At 46.9% G+C, this 19868-nt stretch overlaps 1 protein-coding gene and 1 long non-coding RNA gene across 2 annotated transcripts in view; one reads left to right on the forward strand and one right to left on the reverse strand.

The window, feature by feature from the left end:
* PLCG2 (phospholipase C gamma 2) overlaps positions 1–8291 on the reverse strand; it is a 130084-nt gene extending 121793 nt beyond the window's left edge. The window contains exon 1 of the mRNA XM_066583776.1: positions 8076–8291. The gene's annotated coding sequence lies outside the window, so the exon portion shown is untranslated. The remainder of the gene's footprint in view (positions 1–8075) is intronic.
* The window catches only part of LOC136582614 (uncharacterized), a 64752-nt gene that overhangs the window by 2513 nt on the left and 42371 nt on the right, over positions 1–19868 (forward strand). The window lies entirely within an intron of this gene.

The raw sequence follows: 19868 nt of genomic DNA on the forward strand, positions 1-19868 counted from the left end.
GATGGTAGACAGAGATGAGGGACGAGATACAGGGTGGTGCAGCAATTGTGGAGAGCTTTATGGATGAGTTATGAGTTTAAATTGTATTCTACATTTGACGGGCAAGTAGTGCAGCGACTGGCACTGGGCGGAGTCATCAGTGCAGCAACTGGCACAGGATGGAGGCAACAGTGCAGTGATTGGCACAGGGCGGAGTCATCAGTGCAGCAACTGGCACAGGATGGAGGCAACAGTGCAGTGATTGGCACAGGGTGGAGGCATCAGTGCAGCAACTGGCACAGGATGGAGGCAACAGTGCAGTGATTGGCACAGGGTGGAGGCATCAGTGCAGCAACTGGCACAGGATGGAGGCAACAGTGCAGTGATTGGCACAGGGTGGAGGCATCAGTGTAGCAGCTTGACAAGAAGATAAGCCTGGCTGTTGCATTCAGTAGGGATCGGAGAGGAGAGAGTTTAGCGAGGGGAAGACCGATCAGTAGCGAATTGCAGTAATCAAGCCGAGAATGGATAAGGGTGACAGTAAGAGTTTTTGATGCCTTCACAGTGAGGAAAGAGTGAATTCGGGAGATGTTCTTGAGGTACAGGTCACATGAGCGAGCAAGTGACTGAATGTGGGGAGTGAAGGAAAGGTCAGCTTTGCTCACTTCAGTTCCATTCTGTTTGCTTTCTGTCTTTTTAATGGAAAAATAGCACAAACTGCAGACGGTTTTTCCATTAGAAAAAATAGAAAGCAAATGGAAAAGGACCCTTTTGTGTGTTTTTTTACTTTATAGTCAATTGGTGATGAAACCTGCCAGGAAGGTTTCCGTTTGCGTCTGTTTTTGTTGTCCATCTAACAGATTCGTTTTTAAATACACACGCGCAGAAGGGAAGAAAGAAAAAACGGATGTAAATGGAATGAAATGGCCACAAACTGATAGAAATGGTCCATTTTTTGACAGATCTTCCTTCCTAACCCGTTAAGGAAATGCAAACTTTTAAATCCATTTTATTACCTCTTTCATGTTGAAAAAAACGGATCCATTAAAAACAGAAGGCAAAACACTGATGTGACGAGTTCTTGGATTGCAAGCTCTTTTGCCTCATAGTACAATTTGCCGCATCTATGTCCTGGGTCAGAGGTGTAACTTGAAGCTCCCGGGCCACGATGCAAAACTTGTAACAGGGCCCCCAACTATAATGCTTTACTCATAGTACTGGGCTCCCTATATGGAGAAGAGAGGCCTTATGGGCCCCCTAAGGCTCCTGGGCCCGGGTGCAACCGCATCCCCTGCATCCCCTATAGTTATGCCCCTGTCCTGCGTCAGTAGTTCAACCGTTACAGGACTACAAACCACTTGTGGCCCACGTGGTCAAAGGACAATTACTAGTTTATGCTATAATATGCGCTGTATGGATACTTCTGTAGCTGCATAGGTGAGTAGAGCGAGACAGACTTCTACGGGGATCGGGCCAAGTCATGAGAGTGAGTCAGCAGTGCAGCCTAAATCTCAACTTCTTAGAAGTGGCACCGTTACCGCCATTCGTCATCTTTTGGTTGTGTGGCAGTCATGATACAATTACAGTGACACCACCTCGTTGTTTCTCTATGGCGGAAAAAGCTGGACAAGAGTTGCAAGAGCTGCAATATGATTGGAAGCCGCCTAGTACATTGATGATACTTGCCGATTGCAGTAACCCACTATTTTACCTTGACTGTAAGTACCTGTGGAGCGCTGGCCTTAAAAAGGATATTCCCGTCTTCGCCAAATATGGCCACAATGGGAATACCCCAGTTGTAACAGAGTGAGAAAAATGGTGGAGCACCCCTAGTATAAATTCTGTAGTGATGGCTTCTGTGTGAAGAACAACTGATGTTTGGCTCACTAATAGTAACAGTAGAAGAAGTGGTGGCACCTCAGGAGACCCTACATTATTAGAGTGAGCGTGGTAGTACGTGGATAGGGTAGCTAAGAAAGATCAAGCCAACGGTGCACAACGTCTGTGGCCTAAAACAAAGCACAAACTCCAGAAGTGAACCGGACTTCTTTTTTTTAATGACCCGGTAATATAATATATTTCAATATACCCATTCATCAGATTGTGCTGGAACTCTGCACTCGTACCCACAGGAGAGACATGACCTCTGTTGGTGGGGATGATGCCAAGAACTATGAGGTGAGTAGGTTCTCCCCTAGACCTGCTTTCAGGATTATCTGCCGGGTGACAGCGGCCGAGTACCCACAGGAGATAGGAGGATCCCTATTTTGCTTCATGTACCTTGGAGTGATCCCCACCAACAAAGGTCCGGTTTATCTTGTGTGTATGAGTCCACAGTTCCAGTGCTATCCGATGAAGGGGTATATTGCCATGAATTGCATTATATTTGCTGGTCACTCTGTACAAGTTATCTAGGTGGACAGAAGCAGCCGATCAAAGCTGTTCTACGCTTTTTCCATGATTGCCAATCTATGGGATTTACGCAAGACAGCCCACTCGGTCGTTTCCGTGATTCCCGGTCGCTACATGCGGATGGGCCTGGGGCAGTTGGGCTCGGACCTTAGTAAGCTGCGAGTCCCAGAATTTTAGGGCGTATTCTCTGAGTGTGCCATAAAAGACCAGATGGGAAAACACCTTTAATGTAAACCTACTGACTGCTACTACTAACATGTTTCCTCGAAAATAAGACAGTGTCTTATATTAATTTTTGTTCAAAAAGGTTTAACTTTTTTACATGTATAGCTGCCTGGACACTATTTAAATTTACTTTTTTAATTAATTGTTAGCAGGGCTTAATTTTGGAGTAGGGCTTATATTTCAAGCATCCTCAAAAAGCCTGAAAAATCATGCTATGTCTTATTTTCAGGGTATGTCTTATTTTCAGGGAAACAGGGTAAGTGAGGGCTAAGGGCAAATGAAAATCAGCGCTCAGATTGCTAAGAGCATATATTATGTAATATAAACCATGCTCTGATTGGCTGCTAAGGGAAAATGTATCATATAAATCCCTACAATATTGCAAGTTTGGGTCACCAGACCTGCCTTCAGACTGGAATTAGCCAGGTGCAAAAAATGTCTCCATATTAGTTTACATGACAGGATGTGTAGTGACCCGGAGTTTTCACTACTAAGGGTTAATTTTGCATTGGGATAATAGGATGGATATATGTTTTAAGTGGTTTTACATGTTATTACGGGTTACTCTCTTTTAACATCCTTTTGTATGGGCTCAGTTGATGTCTATATTGAAGTTGGTGACTGGAGGATCAGGGAGTTTAATATAGAAGGATAGACCAGCCTCAGTCACTCCACATTATTTAGAGGATTTCTCCTGCTTCTCAGCTCTATGCTGCTGGAGGACCACAGAAGTTTATAAAAACTCTTGTAGAGTTCCAGAATCTTCAGAGAAAGGAGAGCATATGAGGTGTAGCAACAACTTCAAACAGCTGGTTAGGGGAATCAACATCAATCCTCATACAGCATTATTCTTGGGTCTGCGAAAAATGAAAGGTGCCAGCTACGTGGTTTCAATAATTGTCCTAGGGCCCAAGTGCAAAACCTGGATAAGCAGTACAGCATTTTGTTGTAGGCAACGGTATCTCCAGTCACCACCTCGGATCTTGATGTTGGAAGCTGTATGGAATATCAGCCTGTTTGCCACCTGACACTAAAATAAATGCAAGTTTTGCTACTAACCCCTACCTGACTCCTATAGATCCTTTCCACTGGGGGATCTGCAGCACGCTTCACTATAACACCATTCCCAGGACCAGAGTCCATCCCTTACATCCACCAAGTCCCCCAACATTCACTGTAGTGTGGCTGGGTGGGAGTTATAGACTTTAACATCTTCTCTGCTGCCCCCTTCAATCATGCCTATTTCAGGCCACAGTTTTGACCATTTAAGATGGCTTCAGCAATTTTCTAACTAATGCACACTGTGCACTGCTCTCTGATTGGCTAGTGCTGATCACGTGAACATCTCTGGCCAATCAGAGAGCAGGTATAGTGCATTAGTAATTTAACACTACCAATGCACTATGGGAATTACATAGTCTGAAGATTGTTGGCTATTTTAGATGGCTGAAAACAGGACCTGGAACCAGGTGATCGTAGGGGCAGCAGAGAAGAACAAGTGCAGGTAATATACCACCCCTCTGGATGGTTGCTGTTAAGTGCAGAGTAGCTTCTATGAAAACTTCAGGGTTCACCTTTAGAAGTCATTATAAGAAGTGCGCACACATTTTAACAAGAGGAGGAAATTGGGTAATGACCGTATTGTCAAGTTCCTTGCTATGCAGCTGCCGGCGCCTGTTACTGTCGGCTTCCGATCTCAGGGGAAAGCATGGACTCCTTGAGGTCTTGAGTGATTATTAGCTCTGCTAAAGCTGTGTTCACACGTTGGAGACATCAAGGGCGTTTGGATGCAATTATCACAGCAGTATGTCTGCAATGTGTGAACACAGCCAAACATTCCGTGTAAAACCCATGAGGGCATAGCCGAGATCTAGAGTAGAAAATGGTATACGTGCTCCATATTTATATGGCGCCAACAATCATTGCTTCACAGGCTAAGGCAGTGGTGGCGAATCTATGGCACACGTGCCAGAGGCAGCACGCAGAGCCCTCGCTGCTGGCACACACCGCCACCGTCCACTCACCACGTTAGTGAATAGCAGCAGGGGAGGCGGCTCCTCTGCCAGTATTCACTGAACTGCGCCACTGTGACATCAGTGTGCAGCCGGGATCCTCCTCCCCCCTCCCTAACATCTGCTCTTTGGTTCCGTGAGAGCAGGGGAGGAGGCGTCCAGCAGCACACACTGACGTCACAGTGTGCACCTGGGATCAGCGCCAACAGCAGTGCCGATCAGAGGAGGCGGTATGTATATGGGTCTCAGGGAAGCTATTACTAGTGGGGGCCGCTCTGTAGGGTGTCACTATTACTACAGGGGGCCACTCTGTGGGATGTCACTGTTACTACTGGGGGCCACTGTGGGGAGGGGGGTTAACAATTAGCGCTGGGGGCCACCGTGGGTGTGTGTGTGTGTCACTATTACTACTGGAGGCTGCCGTGGGGTCGTCACTATTACCGCTGGGGGCCACCGTGGGGGGGTCACTATTACCGCTGGGGGTGCCGTGGGGGGAGGGGGGGTCACTATTACAGCTGCATCCATTTCATTCAAAATCTGCATGCTGTCTATTTTGAAACAGCCCTGTCCTTTTTAGAACGACGGGGGTAAAATCATACATCGTGATAAGCCCCGCCCTCCACTTTGCCATAAATAAGTGGGTTTTGGGTTGCAGTTTGGGCGCTCGGTCTCTAACAGGTTCGCCATCACTGGGCTAAGGGCTCATGCACACTGACTCATATGACAGTGAATGGAAGCTGTAGTATAGCCGTGTGCGTGCGCCTTCAATAAGCAGAATAAGTAGATTTAGCGCAGAGTGAAGACTCGACGACTTACTGTTACTGATGGTTTTGTGCATTTAGGTGTAAATGCTGTTTGTGCCGCTCCTGAGAAGGGGGCACATCAATAGGTGACGCTCAATGGACTTTCAATTTCAATTTAGACGTCTCTGATCTCACACGGGATAAAGGATCCATTGTATCCTTCAGCTGACGGCGGTGATAGGTTAGTGGACTGTCTAACTGCTGAATTAGAACATCCTGAAGTCTCAGCAAACATATGCCTCCAAAGAGGTTCTGCAGCAGCTACACTTTCCAACAGTCTCCTCTATTCAAGCCAGTGACACGCGCTGCAGTCGGTACCCTGAGGCAGAACATTTTGAGGTAATGTGTATTTTCCTGCTCCAGATAAGCGATTCTACATGCATTAGTCAACATTGACTTCACTTTGTGTCATTTCTAACCACAAAGCCTTAAAGGTCACGTTAATATGACCCCGTTTCTATTGCACAATGTCAGCACTGAACAGTTATATGTCTTGTACACGGTTAGAAAACGATTGCTACTTTCTTCCAAAAACAACGCCACACCTGTCTATGGGTCGTGTCTGGTATTGCAGCTAAGCTCTATTGAAGTGAATGGTACTGAGCTGTAATACCACACATAACCTGTGGACGGGTGTGGCGCTTGTTTTAGAGGAAAAATTAGCCATGCTTTCTAATCCTGTGCAACCACTCTAGCTCCACTTAGAAATTACTTTACATATAAAAAAGTGAACCCCTAAAAGGGGTTGTTCAGGTGTAAACTATTGATATGATAAGCAATGAATAGCAGATCAGTGAAGGGACCGTGCTGATCAGCTGTTCACCAGAACGGCGCACTAGTACACTTAGCTGATTTCTGCAGGAAACAGACAGCTCCGTTTGCACTGCAGTGGCCGGGTTTGGTATTACAGGCTCTGAAGTCAATGGCCTGTAATACCAAACCTGGCCACTGCAGAGGAAATGGAGCTGTGTGCTTTCTGCAGAAATCAACTCAGTGCACAAGCACACAGGCCCAGCTGGTCAGCAAGGATCCTAGGCGGCAGACGCACATCAGTGTTTTTGGTCCTTTTCATGACAGCTATGACAACCAGATCAGTTAAAAAAGGAAACTTTGGTTTCTTTTTGATTCTATTTTAATTCCGCTTTACTATCACTTTAAAGAAAACGGATGAGTTAAAAACGGAAAGCAAAGCGCTGATGTGAATAGAGACTTCTGCCGTCATACCAGTGGTAGTAATATAATAATACATATAAAGAACAATAGCTAATAAAAGACAAAGAAGCACTTCTGTCTTCATCCTGTGACACAAGGAGCTCCTGTGCTGACAGTAACCTTCGCTCAAACACAATAGCTCTTTTACATAAACTACATTAAAGGGGGATTCCAGGCATTTAACCTCTTGCAATACTTATGACTTATCCTTAGAATAGGTCATCAATAGTCAATCGGTGGGGATCCACCTCTGTGGACCCCGGCAATCACCTAATCTCAGTCCCTGCACTCACTGCATCAGGCCGGAGCTTCGTCTGCATTGGGGATGGACATCTTTTAATTTCTGTCTGCATTGGGGTTAGAACTGGAAGTGCAATGGAACAGTGGTCCCCAACTCCAGTCCTCAGGGACCACCAACAGGTCATGTTTTCAGAATATCCTATGGTAAGAAGACCTGTGGCAATGTCTGAGGCGCTGACAATAATTACATCACCTGTGTAACACTGAGGAAATCCTGAAAACATGACCTGTTGGCGGTCCCCGAGGACTGGAGTTGGGGAACACTGCAGTCGAAGACATAATTCCCATTGACTTCAATGTGAGCAAAACTTTCTATTGCATTTCTGGCCACCAGTGTAACTGCAGGGGATGCGGTTGGACCCAGGCCCAGGAGGCTTAGGGGGCCCATAAGGTCTCTTCCCTCCATATAGGGGACCCAGTACTATGAATAAAGCACTATAGTTGGGGGCCCTATTACAGGTTTTCATTGGGGCCCATAAGCTTCAATTACACCTCTGGTTCTGGCTCCAACCCCAATCTAACCCGCTGCGGAGGTGGAGACAAATCGATTACTGGTGATCCCGAATGGCAGACCTCTGACGATCAACTACTGATGACGTAGCCTGAGGATAGGTCATCAATACTGCGAGAGGTCAAATGCCGGAATACCCCTTTAGTAGCAAAACTCTAGGGACATTTACCCCCCAAAATTTTAAAAAATCTCCAGCAGCTATCAACTTGACTAACATCCCAAGGGTCAATTCTGCCAGTCATCGAGCAACACTGGACCGCTTCATCACTGGACAGATTTGCCTTTCAGAACTCTAGGAAAGCTAGGTGACAACTTAACAGCATACGTAACAGCCTTAATGGTTGTACAAGGGTTGTCAGAAAACTTTCTAAGACTACTGAATGGAAAATCAGACTAGTTTATGCATTTATCATTCCTGCTCATACAGATTTGCCATATGCCAAGTATACGGGAGCTATAATGGTGGTCATATTGGTTGCGACCCAGCTTTCCCAGGAGGGAGCTCGTACTATTCTTTTAATGCTCTTACAATAAAGTGTCGGGGCAGTCACAGTCATTTGGTGAATGTCACTCGCAGCTGTCCCATTCTACAGTCAGGCTGCAGTTTGCTCTGTTACTTACTTGGGTGCAGTCTGTGCAGGTGCTCCTCCTGACGAGTGTCATCTCTGTCGTCTCCTCCTCTGCTGTCAGATCTCTTCTTTCTTATTCTGCATTGTCCACACCGAACAGAGAAAGAGTAAAGTAACAGAAAGGTTCAATGAAAAAGTTCAAGTCTAACAAGTTTCTAGCTGCCCAGAGGCAGAGACCCGGTAAAGGAGGAGTTGTGGGCGAGATAAGGAAGTTTCAGCCCCGCGGTCTTCCAGACAGAACAGAGTCCTTCCTGTTTTTATCTTTATACACGTGTGGTATGACGCAAGTACTGAATATGTAATGAGCTGTTAAAGGTGCAGAAACATGAGGCTACCAAGATATACACTCGGTCAAAAAAAAAATCCGCCGCTGAAAAAGTTGTCGTTTTGCTGCAAAACTCGTCCTGCAGTTCCATCTCAGACAGATCTATAAATGATGAGAGTTGTGGTGATTAGATGGACGGTCTTGTCGCCGGAGGCCCTAAAAGTGGTTCCCCCCTTGGCCTATAAGAGGCTCTCGGAGGCTCCTTGTGTGCAGTGACCTCTTCTTCCACTTGTAGAGCTTGTTGGCCACTAGACGCCTCTACGACGCAGAGAAGAGATTTCACCCCGTTACCAGAGACAGAGATGGGGGGCATTATTGGGATGTGAGAAGCTGGATGTCGTATCAATGAATTGCCCACCAACTGGGCCGTTTAGACAAGATTGTTAGGTGGTGTTGGGACCAGTGGATGTGTGAGGGCACACAAGGTCACCGGGCTCAGAATGCCCTCGACAGACCTCCAGTAAAGAGGAACGTCTGACCAGACTGTTAGGAGGTCTTGGGACCAGTGGATGTGTGAGGGCACACTAGGTGACCGGGCTCAGGACGCCCCCTACAGACCACCAGTAGAGAGGAGGGTCTGACCAGACTCTTAGGAGGTGTTAGGACCAGTGGATGTGTGAGGGCACACTAGGTGACCGGGCTCAGGACGCCCCCTACAGAGCACCAGTAGAGAGGAGCGTCTGACCAGACTGTTAGGAGGTGTTGGGACCAGTGGATGTGTGAGGGCACACTAGGTGACCGGGCTCAGGACGCCCCCTACAGACCACCAGTAGAGAGGAGCATCTAAACAGATTGTTAAGAGGTGTTGGGACCAGTGGATGTGTGAGGGCACACAAGGTCACCAGGCTCAGAATGCCCTCGACAGACCACCAGTAGAGAGGAGCGTCTGACCAGACTGTTAGGAGGTGTTGGGACCAGTGGATGTGTGATGGCACACAAGGTCACCAGGCTCAGAATGCCCTCGACAGACCACCAGTAGAGAGGAGCGTCTGACCAGACTGTTAGGAGGTCTTGGGACCAGTGGATGTGTGAGGGCACACTAGGTGACCGGGCTCAGGACGCCCCCTACAGAGCACCAGTAGAGAGGAGCGTCTGACCAGACTGTTAGGAGGTGTTGGGACCAGTGGATGTGTGAGGGCACACTAGGTGACCGGGCTCAGGACGCCCCCTACAGACCACCAGTAGAGAGGAGCATCTAAACAGATTGTTAAGAGGTGTTGGGACCAGTGGATGTGTGAGGGCACACAAGGTCACCAGGCTCAGAATGCCCTCGACAGACCACCAGTAGAGAGGAGCGTCTGACCAGACTGTTAGGAGGTGTTGGGACCAGTGGATGTGTGATGGCACACAAGGTCACCAGGCTCAGAATGCCCTCGACAGACCACCAGTAGAGAGGAGCGTCTGACCAGACTGTTAGGAGGTGTTGGGACCAGTGGATGGGGGCACACAAAGTGACCGAGTTCAGGACCCCCTACAGACCACCAGTAGAGAGGAGTATCTGACCAGACTGTTAGGAGGTGTTGGGACCACTGGATGTGTGAGGGCACACTAGGTGACCGGGCTCAGGATGCCCCCTACAGACCACCAGTAGAGAGAATCGTCTGATCGTCCAACAAGCATGAGCAGCTACAACTGTTTTGTTATCTGCCATCCAGAGACAGGGGGCGCCATCGTTACAGGTCCCTGTGTCTTTTAGAACCATTTCCAGGCGCTTGGCTGAAAGACATTTGGTCTCACGGCGCCCATTACGTGTACGGCCCTTGACACCCACCGCAGCCTCCGTTTACAGTGATGTAGTAAACTATGAAACTGGATGCTACGGAGTAGAACTGGGTTGTCTTCAGCGATGAATCCAGGTTTCGTTTGGGCGCTGACGACGGCAGTGTTAATGTCGAGGGACCTAGGGGTGATCACCTCAATCCTGCCTTTGCTGTGGAGCGGCACACTGCCCCCTGCTGGTGTGATGGTCTGGGGGGACATCACATATGACAGTCAGTCACCCCTGGTAGTTGTACGAGGTACAATGACAGCTCAGCGATATGTTCAGGACATCCTGCAGCCACGTGTTCCTCTCATGGTGGCTTCCAGCAGGATAATGCTCGACCGCACACACAAGGGGGTCACAGGAGCCCCCACAACATTGTTAAGCTTCTGTGGCTGCCCGGTCGCCAGATCTATCACCAGCAGAACATTTAGGGGACCATCTGGGACACCAACTTCCACAGCCTATGAGTTGGCACAATCTAGACTCTTAGTTGTAGCAAATATCTAGCGATATGCCATAGGATACCATACAGAACCAGTATGCCTCCATGCCTGCCCGTATCACATCTTGTATCCAGGATAGAGGTGATAGGGTACTAGAGCCTCCATTCCTGCCTGTATCACATCTTGTATCCAAGCTATATACGGCCCAACAGGATATTAGAGCCACCATGCCTGTCCATATCACACCTATTATCCAAGCTGGAGGCGGCCGAACAAGGTAATAGAGCCTCCATGCCCACCTTTATCACATATGGTATCCAAGGTAGAGGCAGCCCAACAGGGTACTAGAGCCTCCATGCCCCCTGTATTACACCTTGTATCCAAGCTAGAGGTGGTACAACAGGGTACTAGAGCCTCCATGGCTGTCTGTATCACATCTTGTATCCAAGCTAGAGGCGGTACAACAGGGTACGAGAGCCTCCATGCCCCCTGTATTACACCTTGTATCCAAGCTACAGGTGGTACAACAGGGTACTAGAGCCTCCATGCCTTTCCGTATCACATCTTGTATCCAAGCTAGAGGCGATATAACAGGGTACTAGAGCCTCCATGCCTTTCCGTATCACATCTTGTATCCAAGCTAGAGGCGGTATAACAGGGTACTAGAGCCTCCATGGCTTCCTATATCACATCTTGTATCCAAGCTAGAGGCAACCCAACAGGGTACTAGAGCCTCCATGACCGCCTGTATCACATCTTGTATCCAAGCTAGAGGCGGTACAACAGGGTACTAGAGCTTCCATGCCCGCCTGTATCACATCTTGTATCCAAGTTAGAGGCGGTACAACAGGGTACTAGAGCTTCCCTTCAAGGGGTCAGTTTACCCCAATAAATTCTCCTTCTGCTCTGATATTGTAACCACTTACTAATATCAACGTTACAATCACACATAGAAAGTTTCATTCACCCTGACAACATCTAGGAGATTGGTTTTACAGTGAGTGTATATATTAACCTTGTCACTCGTTGAGGAGAGCACCTAGAAGGTGAGTGGTGAGACTTATAAGGCCATGCATACTCCTCTGGCTAATGCAAATAAGGGAGATAGAACAATACCTCTGCAGCGCCACCTATTGGTGGCACAATTCCTTCAAATCGTCGTAACAATGATTGGAAATTAAAAACCAAGCCAGAATACCATACACAGACAGCTGTTTCAGGGTTCTTGCCCCTCTTCAGTATGCAGTAGTGTAGTGGCCTGAAACACCTATTTCTGGCCCCTCCATAATTGTCATACATGTCATGTCTTTTATGCGGATGCGCTGTGCAAAGTCTCTTGTCTGCTGTTATGTGTACTGCACAGCTGCAGCATGTGAGAGGTTAATGTCTGAAAGTGGCTGGGATATGTCCGGAAAAAGTAATAAGTTTGTCTAGTTACGTGGTGGTATGAATATAAATATGAGTGATTGAGAGTTAGGTGTGGTCTTCTGTAGTCTTCTATCGGCTTCAACGGCTGAGTGGAGTAGGAGTGCCGGCCACATGGGGGTACCTTCAACCCTCATGTGGTGAAGAGATGGAAGCGGAGGAGAAGTATCCTGATGTTTACCATCCCAGGAACCACCTCTGAGGAGTAAGAGAAGAAAGGAGTCCACCATGCAGTCGTTAATCTTCTGAGTTCGAGTAAGTGTCTACGGAGTGTAGTGTCCTCCTCCGGTCTTATTCTGCATCCCGGAGTGTGTGAGTCCAGGAGCGGAGCTATACAGAGAGCAACTGTAGGCCCGGTTTCATCCTGTGTCTTCCTCCCTGACTGTCTGCTAAAGCTGTATTTCCTGCATGAGTGAGTAAAGCTGTATGTTATCCAATCAGAAGTAAAGTCCGCCAGTCACTGCCCAGTGATTGAGTTCTAAGTTCAATCGTGTGGGGGCTCTCTTACTTCAATCGCCAGATAGGCAACGGTGTTACGGAACGGTGGCGTCACGAGTGACAACGTCTTGAGTCCACTACACATCTATACAGTTAACCGCTGTCTTAAAGTTGCCTGGAAGAGAGCTGAGGTTCCATGCGTCCCTCCGGGGAGGAGTTTGCTAGAGCCACCGTGACAAGTGCCATCTCTACCCCGCCAGCTCCTCAGCGTGGGTCTTGTGTCTCGGTCGCTGCAGTAAGATTCTGGTTTGCCCAGTGAGAGGCCTATGATGTGAGTCGGGAAGGGTATTGTCTTTTCTTGAGGAGAGCACCTAATGCTGCCATCCATTAGGTGGCGCTGCAGAGGTATTGTTTCATCCAATAGGTGGCGTTGCAGAGGTATTGTTTCATCTCCCTTATTTACTTACCCTATATAATGGTGCTCTGTCGAATGTGAATACGGCTCCCCCTTCTGCTTGGCTTTAACATAACTGTATCCTATTAATATGAGTGTTTTTTATTCTGTAAACTTGTAAAGATATATATTTGGCATGTATATATTTTTTGTTTTGCTGTCGTCCATCTTGGTGAGGAACGTTACGGGTACAGGAAGTATATACCCGGCCATATTCTCCTGCACCCCCTCGGTGCCCCCACTGTCTATCATAGGAGACAATATTCTGCCCAGACGTCCGTGTCACATGTTCTGCTACACATATTACCGTACCATGCAAATCCTCGCACACAGGTGTCAGAAACCACAAGGGTTTAATTTAGAAACTCACTTTCTCACTATTGTGAAGCGGCTGCTGCTGCACCTCTTCCCACATGCCGACCGCCCTATAATATGATACTTAATTTCAGCACATAGGTTCATGATTATTATAAGGGCCCGATCTTATGGGCATATATGCCAGGTATGTATTTTAAGGGCAGAATGAAAAAAGTTTAGTACCATGTTAGCCAGTAGAGCAAAGTGTGATTGTTCCCATCAAGAGAAACCAAGTAATCTTGTAGATACTACAGCTTTTAATAGCTAACAAAAATACATGATGTTAATGCAAGCTTTCAGAGCCTTTACTGTTAGTCCTTCATCAAAGCATAATGAAATGGATCCATTTCATTGCGCCTTGATGAAGAACTGAGAGTAAAAGTCTGAAAGCTCGCTGTAACATCATGTATTTTTGTTAGCGATTAAAAGGTATTTTATCTACAAGATGACTTGGTTTCTCTTGCTGGGACCAATCACATTTCACAGGCAGCACACAGACTCATGTTAACCAACCCAGTTATTCACATGTGTGATTTTTCATGAAGACCAATGGTCTGCATGAAAAACAATTGCTGCATGTCCCATTCCGGTCGGCATCAGAGATGAGAGCAGGGCATGCAACGTCCGCTGCTGTCTTCCTACTTGGACAGGATATGGAGATGCATACGCTTCAGCACAACATATTTGCTTCATGAATGAGATACTTTCGCATGCATATCGGTGCATTTTAACATACTTTTTACGAGCGGACATGGAGACTCTAATACCCCGTTGTACCATCACTAGCTTGGATACAAGATGTGATATGGGTGGGCATGAAGGCTTTAGTACTCAGTTTTACCACCTCTAGCTTGGATATAAAATGTGATACAGGCAGGCATGGAGGCTCTAGTACCCTGTTGTACCACTAGCTTGGATACAAGATGTGATACGGGGGGCATGGAGGCTCTTGTACCCTGTTGTACAGCCTCTAGCTTGGATATAAAATGTGATACAGTCAGACATGGAGGCTCTAGTACCCTGTTGTACTGCCTCTAGCTTGGATACAAGATGTGATACGGGTGGGCATGGAGGCTCTAGTACCCTGTTGTACTGCCTCTAGCTTGGATACAAGATGTGATACAGGTGGGCATGGAGGCTCTAGTACCCTGTTGTACCACTAGCTTGGATACAAGATGTGATACGGGGGGCATGGAGGTTCTAGTACCCTGTTGTACCGCCTCTAGCTTGGATACAAGATGTGATACGGGCAGGCATGGAGGCTCTAGTACCCTGTTGTACAGCCTCTAGCTTGGATATAAAATGTGATACAGGTGGGCATGGAGGCTCTAGTACCCTGTTGTACCGCCTCTAGCTTGGATACAAGATGTGATACAGGTGGGCATGGAGGCTCTAGGACCCTGTTGTACCGCTCCTAGCTTGGATACAAGATATGATACGGGCAGGCATGGAGGCTCTAGTACCCTGTTGTACCGCCTCTAGCTTGGATACAAGATGTGATACAGGTGGGCATGGAGGCTCTAGGACCCTGTTGTACCACCTCTAGCTTGGATACAAGATGTGATACGAGCGAGCATGGAGGCTCTAGTACCCTGTTGTACTGCCTCTAGCTTGGATACAAGATGTGATATGGGTGGGCATGGAGGCTCTAGTACCCTGTTGTACCACCTCTAGCTTAGATGGAAGATGTGAAATGGACAGTCATGTAGGTTTTAGTACTCAGTTGTACCGCCTCTAGCTTGGATACAAGATGTGATACAGGCGGGCATGGAGGCTCTAGTACCCTGTTGTACCACCTCTAGCTTGGATACAAGATGTGATATGGGCGGGCATGGAGGCTCTAGTACCCTGTTGTACCGCCTCTAGCTTGGATACAAGATGTGATACAGGCGGGCATGGAGGCTCTAGTACCCTGTTGTACCACCTCTAGCTTGGATACAAGATGTGATACGGGCAAGCATGGAGGCTCTAGTACTCTGTTGTGCCGCCGTTAGCTTGGATACAAGATGTGATACGGGCGGGCATGGAGGCTCCAGTACCCTGTTGTACCGCCTCTAGCTTGGATACAAGATGTGATACGGGTGGGCATGGAGGCTTTAGTCTATGGGACTATTGGAGGTAGCCAATTGCTGTACTTATGCAGTCCCATAGAGATGAATGGTGTGGCAGTGCATATGCTTGACTATCACTTTGTTCATACAGTGGGACGCAGGACCCTGTTGTCATCATCTGTGGTAGTCCCAGCAGTCAGACCCCAAACAATCAGACACTTTTACCTTATCCTGTGGGTAGAGGGTAAGTTTAAAACTTGGCACAGTCCCTTTAGGGGACCTATTAGGGTATTACACAAGTAGGCTATACACATAACATATCTGCCAGCAGAGGATGCTGCATTCACTTGTATCCACCATCAATCTAAAATATAGACAAGGGCCAGAACAGTTCAATTCTAACCTGTCCGATTCTTTGCTTCCCCAAGAGATAAGTAGTGCAGAAATGATTTTTGCTCCCTCATCATAAGATAAAACAATATATATTGCACCGATGAGCAGACTGAATGCACAGAAAGCAGCAAGATAGTAGCAAACCTACACCAGAGCAGCTCAGGGAATAGATACTGTACCAGAACCAAGCTCATAGCATACATAAAGCACCAGAACCAAACTCAGAACATGGATACAATACCAGATTCAAGCTTAGTACATAAATACAGCACGAAAACCAAGCTCATAACAAATGCAGCACCAGAACCAAACTCAGAACATAGATACAACACCATAACCAAGCTTAGTTCATAAATACAGCACCAAAACCAAGCTCATAACAAATACAGCACCAGAACCAAACTCAGAACATAGATACAATACCAGAACCAAGCTTTGTACATAAATACAGCATCAGAACCAAGCACATAAAATAAATACAGAACCAAACCCACAACATAAATACACTACCAGAACCAAGCACATACTATAAATACAATACCAGATCTAAGCTGATAACATAAATACAGCACCAGAAGTAAACTCACAACATAAATAAATACAACATGGACTAACGTCAGTACATAGATACAATACCAGAACCAAGCACATAACATAAAAGCAGTAGCAAAACTAAGCGGTTATGTTGTGGGGGTGGAAATTGGCTGACAAATGATGCTTCAGAACATCAGAAGGGAAGAGACAGAGCCGGGGGGATGATTTATGTATCTCCATAGGATGCTTCCGCACAGAGGAAGATCACCTGGCCAGGAGCAGCTAAGGAGGACGATCACCCCAAGCCTACATCAGTCTGGTCCATCCCCCACCACCACCCCATAAGCTTGTAGCCGTCGCCCTGTCAGCTAAGGCATTATATACAGTATAACTTGAAGCTCCCCTGTATCACCCCTTCTCGGCACCCTCCATCCTCACATGCGATGTATTAAACTGCTGACCCCTTCTGTGGCATTGGGGTCCCTTAGGTACCAGGCGTTGGCGCACCTGCAATGTTATCACCTCCTTCAGTCGCAGATACTATGAATATTGCTTAGATTTTCTCGCGTTCTATTTTTTCGCCTTGCATATTGGCTCCGGGCAGGAAATAACTGCAGACGGTGAGAGTTGTCGGAGAATTATTGTGTGCGGGTTTGTGATGATCTGTATAGTTGTGCCAACACGTTGGAGCGGCGGAGCCGGGTAGAGATGTTGCGCCTTCCAGCATGACAAGTGCAGGTGCAGCTGCTGGATCCAATGTGTCATATCTTAACGGGAAAAGCTTATTCCAAGCCTACATCTGAGCTGCCAGACAGCGCAATATTGAGACCTGAGTTCTGGCGGAGCGTGCTGCCAAATACAGACGGGGAGACGGCGCAGTAAATATTTCAGGGCTGCGGTTGTGTTTTATTATTCCACCTGTTTGCTGCCAGGATAAAAGGTGTTTTCTGCATCTATAAAACCCATTCATATATATATATATATCCGTTATAATGTATATCAGCAGCACGCCGCCCCGGGCGCAGCCTGATAGCAGCATGCTGGGACTTGTAACCCCACAGCCGATGCAGAGCCACAGGTTGCAGACAATCTATGTCCTCCCTCTGCAGCTGGTGGAGCTCCAACCTGCAATCGGTTTAGGCTATTTTATCTAAATTTGGTTTGGATTCATTTCTTACTATCTCTTTAGTAGAGTTGGAGCTCCTTTTTTTTGGATACACAGGTTCAAATAACTTGTATAGCTAGTTACAAATATAATGACTGCCTGCAGGCACCACTAGGGGGAGCTTGCTATACACTAATTGGCCAATTTTAATAGAGACCCCCCATCTAACAGTAGTAGCATGTTGGACTTCTTTGGTCTTCAGAGCTGCAGCAATTCATCATCCTGGTGTAGACTGCACTGCATGATGAAATCGTTTTGCAGGAATATCGGCCCCTGCGGACAGGAAGCTACTGCAGAATAGATGGCGGTGCTGACATGTTCTGACCAGCTGACAGGAAGGGATCATCAATTCATGCTGCTTGTGCCAAATTCTGGCCTCCCATCAGCACGGGGCAACAGAAATCTGCATTCATCTGGCCAGGGGATGTTTTTCCGCTGATCAGTGATACAATTTTTTCACTCTTTTGCCTGCTGGGAGTCTCATCTTTCTATTTCTCTAAGACACAATGGCGCTTAGACTGGTCGTCTGCTGTTACAGCCCCTCCAGCGAGTTGTGCATTTGGGAATGTTAGTTGGAACACCAGCGTTGTATTTGGCTGAAGTTTTCTTGACTGTGCAGCATCTGTTCTTCAGAATGATTCCTGACATCCTCTTCTGACCCCTTTCAGAAAAAAAAAGTTTTCCGTTCATTACCTTTAATTGGATGCTTCTCTTTGATAACGTCATTCCTGGTATCAGAGGCGTAACTTGAAGCTTCTGGGCCCTGATGCAAAATCTGTAATGGGGCCCCAACTATAATGCTTCAGTTATAATACTGGGCTACCTGTATTAAAAAGAGAAGCCTTATGGGCCCCCTAAGGCTCCTTGGCCCAGGTGCAACCGCATCCCCTGCATCCCCTATAGTTACGCCCCTGCCTGGTATTCTGTCTACACCATTGTACAAGAAACCCCACCCAGTTGGCAGTGAGGCCCCAGCCAGTCTAGCACCGATGACCCGCCCTCGCTGGAATCGCTCAGATCGCTGGATTTTTCCATCTAATTTGGATTTACACTGAAACTGATCCACAGAAAACATATCACGTCATTTTATGCCGCACTCCGGGGTCACTAATTTCCATGCAGGGAAGTGCCAATCATGAAAGGGCCAAGAATGTCTCTAATAAAGTGGACATTCAGTGTATTTTGAACAGTATGCAATAAGCTCCCCCTAGTGGTGTTTAGAGGTAGTCAGCATGTGATCTTTTAGTTGTTTATGCAGGGGATTTGGAGCTCTGTATCAAAAAAACTAAGCTCAGAGATCTATAAAAAAAATATGAAAAGAAATTAAGAACAGAACTGGATCATGGGACCACAATATGTTTCTATTACAAAATATATTCTTTAGCTGTGTGTCGGTCTTTACTGTGGTTTTTATTCTATTCATGCACCAATAAGCTAAGAGTGAACACATAGAGGGGAGGGCTGGGCAGGAGGGAGGTAGATGAAACAGAAAACGTACATTATGACTGCCAGCGTTTAGTTTGGACTTTTCTGTTTCTGCCCTTCAGGATTGAATCTGACATGAAATTAGCGATATTCGCCAGCTGATATCTAACATCTGCATGGGAGATCATTCTGACCTTACTACTTGCATCTCCCACTTAGGAGGTTGCCAGCTTGATTGGCGACCTTTACGTGTTACAATTGCTGTCAGTCATATCAAAAACGTTATCCCCGAGTCAGGATATCCGCCAACGAGCGAATATATGGGGTCATACGAGTTCAAAGGTCACGCATACATTTAGATTTCTCCGTCATTGACTCGTGCAGGAGTTACACCACTGGATGAGAACAGGGTTTTTCGTTGCCACAGCAAAAAAAACACTAGGTTATACGTTTTTTCTTGTCAAAGGGGCGTGTCCCAACACTTAACATTGATTGGACAGGGCCATAGTGTGCAGGGACACACCTCCAAATGGTAACACCTAGTTGTCACTTTATTCATAAATCTTCTGGGAGGAAGACTGTGCATGCTCAGCGAGCCCCTCGTTGAGAGTGACATCACCGCGGGGGTAGAAGTAACCCCTGTAGTTACTTGGGAAGTATTATGTGCCCCAAAATAGTAGCAATAAAAACAACAGCTAGCCTCGTGGAAAAAAAAAAGCCTTTACACAGCGCCATCGATGGAAAAAAAGGTTATTTTTAATCAAATGGTTTTTAGTTTTTTCTTAACCCTTTCCAATCCACTGTCTGACGCCTAAAGACATTCTGATTGAAGGCTGTACAGCTCTGATGTCAGAGGATATCCGGCAAGGTATTCTTACTGTAGATTACTGGCTGCTCTGTTGTGGGGGGCGTCTCTGGCATGTCAAAGACCGTAGTACTGGCACAAGCCAGCAGATGGCGCCATTGTATAATGGCAGAAAGAGAAAGCCACTTAGGAAACCTTGAATCCA

The sequence above is a fragment of the Eleutherodactylus coqui genome, chromosome 11 (genome assembly GCF_035609145.1).
Source record: "Eleutherodactylus coqui strain aEleCoq1 chromosome 11, aEleCoq1.hap1, whole genome shotgun sequence".
Classification (NCBI taxonomy): domain Eukaryota; kingdom Metazoa; phylum Chordata; class Amphibia; order Anura; family Eleutherodactylidae; genus Eleutherodactylus; species Eleutherodactylus coqui.